Source organism: Geotrypetes seraphini, chromosome 4, assembly GCF_902459505.1.
Source record: "Geotrypetes seraphini chromosome 4, aGeoSer1.1, whole genome shotgun sequence".
In the NCBI taxonomy this organism is placed as follows: Eukaryota; Metazoa; Chordata; class Amphibia; order Gymnophiona; family Dermophiidae; genus Geotrypetes; species Geotrypetes seraphini.
This window is the reverse complement of record NC_047087.1, coordinates 307,651,968-307,657,841: the sequence shown is the minus strand read 5'-3', so window position 1 is coordinate 307,657,841 and position 5,874 is coordinate 307,651,968. Positions and strand designations below refer to the sequence as shown.

Sequence of the window (5,874 nt, the reverse complement as noted above, 5' to 3'; positions counted from 1 at the left end):
CGTAAATTTCCAATGGACCCCAAGTCTCCTTACATTTCCTGGAATCACTTTTTTCTTTTGCTAATATTTTCTCAGACCGGTAATATAGACAAAGAGTCTCCTGTCAGAAAGGTAAATTTAATCTGTCCCAATTTTTCCAAGTGCACCTGTTTGAGTTATTTAGATACGGAATGGCACAGCTGAATTAAATATTGTTAAACTGATGGATGGAATTCCTGTTAAAGCAGCAGCCGTCGGGGGGCTGAGAAAGGAGAGGTTTTTTTTTATGTGATGATCTGGGTGTTTGATTTGTATTACTTTTTTTTTTTGGCTGAGAACACATTTCTTGAGAGTCAGAATTTTATACAACTAATCTTTCTTTGCAGCTTCTTTTGTCATAGCTGCCAGCACATTGCTCAACTCCTCTCTTTTTCTCTTGGCACGAATCTGAGTCCCGACCCTTATTTTTTGATAAACTTCAGAGCACGTTTATCCTTAGACACTTTCAGCAACTCCAAGGTGCATCTCTCATATGGTGCAAAGCCACACGCCTCACGGATCATGTCTTGAACAAACTTAGTATGTTTGGTGAGGCGCCCTGGACACGTTCTTGGTAATTTGATGGCCTTTAGGAAGGCCAACGGCCATGGGATGCCTGATTGCCATTTCTGAACTCCTCAATGGCCACCACACACATTTTAAATAGATGTAGAGTGGGGTTGATTAGCCTTGTTGCATTAACCGCTTTAAGAGAGGGAGAGAGAAAGAGTAGAGAATGACACGGGGAAAAAATCTGTCCCCGGCCCCGGCCCACCGTCCCCTTCACCGCCCAGTCACCGCCATTCCCTTCACCGCCCCGTCACCGTCACCGCCATCCCCTTCACCGCCCCGTCACCGTCACCGCCATCCCCTTCACCGCCATCCCATTCACTGCCCCGTCCCCGTCCCCACAGCATCCATATAAGCCTCAGTACTGCAATATTTAGCTTATTCCTTCCTTATAAATCAAAGTTCTGGCTGCTGAACTAGAGAAAGAGATGTTCAGCTGGCAGGGCTTTGTTTATAAATTTTTATCATAAAGCAAAAAAAAAAAATAAATAAATAGAATTTTTTTTCTACCTTTGTTGTCTGGTTTCTGCTTTCCTCATCCTCTCATTCAATTCCTTCCATCCACTGTGTGTCTTCCATTTGCTGTTACTGTGCCTCTCCCTTCACCCTCCCCCCCAATTGGTCTGGCACCCATCTTCTTCCCTCTGCTCTCCCATAGTCTGGCATCTCTGTCTTCTCCCCTTCCAGTGTCTTCTCCCCACTCTCTGTTCCCCATTTCCCTTCAGCGTCTGTTCCTCTCCACCTTCCTTCAATGTCTGTTCTATTCCTTTCTACCACCACCCTTCCCTCCCTCCTTCACCATCTGTTCCTTTCTACCACCCTTTAGCTCCTCTCGCGCAACCTGCCTATCTACCTCCCTCCCTCCCTCCCTCTTACTTTTGTGGCACGTTACAATGTAATTTGTGCAAGAAGCTGGAGCCTGCAAGCTCGGTCCCCAAACAATCTCACTTCTGTGTTCGTATTTTCCCCATTTCTAATATCTCTCCTATGTATCTGGCATTGCCCCCCCTCCCCGTGTCCATATACCATCCCCATGCCTATATGTCTCTGTCCCTATGCCCCATGCACATAATTTCCCCTCTGTTTCTGTTACCTTCCTATGTCCAGATTTCCCCTCTCTTCCTCTTCCATACCAATGTGTCTCTTCTCTTCAACCCCATCTAGCTTCTTTCCCTCTTTCTTCCCCCCCCCCTGCTTCCAGCATCTGGCTCACCTGCCTGTCCTCCCCTTTCTTTCCTGGTGTGGGTTTCTTTCTCTCCCTCTTCATCCCCTTGGCCAAGAATCTCTTTCCCTTTCACTCCTTCCTTCCTAGTGTGAGCCGGGAATACGCGAGATCGTGCGGTCCAGCAGCCCCTTCCCGTCCAATTGCAGCATTCCATCAACTCCCTCCCTCCACCTCACCTTGGATGCCGAGTTTGCTGGCTTTCTTTTTCGCCCAGCCGCACGCATTCAAAAAGCCGCACACGCACGGCTGCTCAGTTGTTTAATCTTCTCCTCTGACGCAAACGGAAACAGGAAATTACAGCAGAGGAGAAGATTGAACAACTCGAGCAGCCGCGCATGCGTGGCTTTTTGAAAGCGTGCAGCTGGGGCGAAAAAGAAAGCCGGCAAACTCTGCATATAAGGTGAGGTGGAGGGAGAAGGCGGAACGCTGCGATCAGGCGGGTGGGGGCTGCTGGACCGTGAGATCCTTGATTGCCTCACTGCGGAGACAAGACCATTCACCGCTCCATGGGGCGGTGAATGGCCTTGTCCCTGTCCCCGCAGTGACCACTATATTTTTCTTTCCCCGTTTCGGTGGGTTACCCGCAGCTACTCGCGGCTAGCTGCAGGTAACAACTACCGTGTCATTCTCTAAGAAAGAGGAAAAACTCCTTTCAGAACAGGGCATTAAGGAATGCAGATGTTTCAGTGTGCTTTGTGCAGTTTAATTTGGTGGCTACCGTTATATATTGTAAATAAGATTATATTGTGTGTATATGAAGAACGAATAGAAGAAATGGCATTACCATTAGTACTATTGTTAAGGGGTGGGGTCTAGGGCGGAGATTGAACAGGATCTGGGGCGGAGCTTGGGCATTCCCAAAGAAATGCCTCTGACTTCCCACTGCCTCTGACTTCAGGAGAGGGTTAATATGAGCCTAGCGACTCTGCATGAGGTTTTGTCCTGCCATGATTTTGAGTTCTATCATGCTCTCCTATGTATTATCCTATCATATTATGACCTAAAATGTCCTGTCATGCTCTACATCACTGTTTTTTAACTGCCGGTCCGTGGACCGGTGCTGGTCTGCAGGAAATTTCTGCTGGTCCGCGCAGGGCCGGCAAAATCAAGATATTTTCAGCTGTTCCACGCTGGGCAGGAGAGATCATGGAGAGCCTCTGACAGTGGCTTTCTCCTCTCTCTGCAGCTCTCCTTACTTGCCAGCGCAGCGATTCAGGAAGGCAGCCTTGGGGCTTTTTCTGAGTCGCGGCCGCCTCTAATGATGCAACTTTCCTCAGAGGCAGCGTGACCCAACAAAGGACCCGAGGCGGCCTTCCTGAATCGCTTTGCTGGGAAGTAAGGAGAGCTGCTGGGAGGGGAGAAAGCCACTATTGGAGTCTGGGAAGCTGCTGGGCAAGGGGAAAAAAAGGGACAGCTGCTACTGGAGAGGGAGAAGGAGAGATGCTGCTGGGAGGGGAGGAGGGAAAGGAGTCTGGGAAGCTGCTGGGCAAGGGAAAAAAAGGGACAGCTGCTAGTGGACCTGGAGGGAAGGAGAAGGAGAGATACTGCTGGGAGGGGAGGAAGGGAAGATAGTTACTGCTGGTCAGGAGTAGGAGGGAAGAGAGAAGGAAAAAAGGAAGGAAACAGCTGGCAGGGAAATTAGAGGAGGGGAAGGGGAGAGACAGGCATGAGAAAGTAGAGAGATTGATGATGGGAAGGGGTCAGCAGAAAAATAAGCAGAGAGGGACAACGATGGTAGATAATCATGTAAAAAGGAGAGAGGGGTGCAGGCTGGATGGAAAGGGGAGAAGGGCATAGAAAGAAGACAGATACCAGATGGAAGGGGGAGAGGACAGACAGTGGATGGAAGGGGCAGATGCTGGATTGAAGAGACAGAGAGGGCAGACGCTGGAAGGAAGAGAGTGAAAAGAAGATGAAAGCAGAAACCATAGACAACAAAAGGTAGAAAAAAATAATTTTATTTCTATTTTGTGGTTAGAATATATCAGATTTGAAATATATATATATATATCCTGCTAGAGCTGGTGTTAGACATAACTGGGGACTGCAAAGCTCAGGCAGTGCTTCTTTAGCTTCAGCTGGCTTAGGGTGCTCTCTGACCAGGGAGAAGTTGCCCTAGTTGCACTCCCCTAACACTATTCCTGTCATGTGTGACTGAGGTATTCTGTTAGCATGATATTTCTGTGTAGCATTCTGTAATAATTTGGCTTGTTCAGTTTTCTTGATAGTAGAGGGGATATATATGAAGGGGAGGGGAGATGGGTTTTGTTGATCCTCGCGCTGTATTATTTGTATTTATAAAATGACAATTGTACAGAATATTGTTTCTTTTTATACTTTAATAAAATACATTCAATATAAAATCATAACTGAGGCTTGCGCAGTTAGAATCAGATAATTTGTGGGGACCGAGCTCGTGGAGATGGGGCGGAAACTAGGTTTTTAAATTTTAGTCCTAGTAGTTTGCCAGTCCACAAAATAATTCTTTTATTTCTGCCGGTCCATGGGTATAAAAAGGTTGAAAAACACTGCTCTACATTACCATACTCTGTTCTACTGTATGTATGTAAACCCTGTTATGACTTGTAACCAGTTCTGAGCTCCTCTAGGAGGACAAGATATAATCAAAACAAATAAATGAATAAGTTGTGCAGTTCTCAGTAGAAAGTGAAAAAAAGAATTGCAGGCATCCCTACAATATATCAAGTTGCCATAGGTGCCCCATATAAGAGACTCGGGGAGGCTAAGCTTCCCCAGCTGCAAGCCTGACCTCCCTCCCTAAGTTTAATAAATAAGCCTCTGCAAACACTCCGGATCCAGCAAACCATTCTCTGCACTCTCCCTGCCCGCCTGCAGATGTCAGCATCTCTGTCTTTTCCCACCATCCTTCTCTTGTCATGAATTGTTTGCTGGTATCTGCTCTTCTGTGACCGAAGCAGGGCTGTCTCAAGGTAGGGTTACCAGATTTTCCATTTGGAAAATACGTACCCCCTTAGACCCGCCCTCCCCCCAGGCATGCCCAGTTCTACCCATCCCCATGGGAGAGGGGGGGGGTGTACCGCCCCAGGCGCCATCTTGGGACCAGGAAATGACATCAGAAGGTGAGCCAAGGCCAGTGTGGGCATCAGGTTGGAGATGCTACTTATGCTGGCAAAGTTAAAGAGGTATGAGGGGAAGGGAAAGATTGCTCGAGTATGGCAGGGGGTGGGGGTGGGGAAGGAGTAGGATCAGAGAAAAGGGCAGGGCGCCACTGCCTCCCACCCTCGCTACACCATCGCCATTAAGCTCAACAAAATGCATGGGACGGGGGTTTCCACCTGAAATTGCCATCTGCCTTCCTCGCCTCTTCCCTCCCCCACCCCCAACTCTTGCACCTGGATCCGGGCCTGGGGTATCTCTACTTTGACATTTGTCTACCTTCCCCTGCAGCTCAGGTAAACCTGTGGCATGTCGTGATAGAGGCAGCACTAAAGATGACTCTATGTCCAGCCTGTACGTGTCTTTGAGCAGAAAAACGAAAATGGCTTGAAATGAGCAGAGTGGCGCCTACATTGTTTTTAGCTTAAACTTTTATCTGTGTACCATACATCATTCGGACCCCTGAGGAAGGCGGTCTCGCCGAAACATGGACCGTGTAGGGTCCGGCAGGACAATCATACGTGTATTACAAATTCAGACTTTTATTTGTATTTTCATTGTGAAGAGCGAATAATAAATCATCTTATACAATGAGCTATGCAGCATTTATTGCATGGTAATCATTAGGATAAGCTAAGCCAGTGGTCTCAAACTCACGGCCCGAGGGCCACATGCGGCCCGCCAGGTACTATTTTGAGGCCCTCGGTATGTTTATCATAATCACAAAAGTAAAATAAAACAGTTTCTTGATCATCTGTCTCTTTAGCTATAAATTACAATATTATTATTAAGACTTATCCAAAAGGAAAGATTTATAAACTATAAAGAGTTTTACCTCATGCAAAATTGTCATTTCTTTAATAAGACAACTATTTTTTCTGAGGCCCTCCAAGTACCTACAAATCCCACAATGTGGCCCTGCA

The 5,874-nt window shown here is 47.2% G+C and overlaps 1 pseudogene; it reads right to left on the bottom strand.

Annotated features, from left to right (window-relative positions):
- Nucleotides 1-348: 348 nt before the first annotated feature.
- LOC117358640 lies at nucleotides 349-645 on the bottom strand (annotated as a pseudogene).
- Nucleotides 646-5,874: the final 5,229 nt, after the last annotated feature.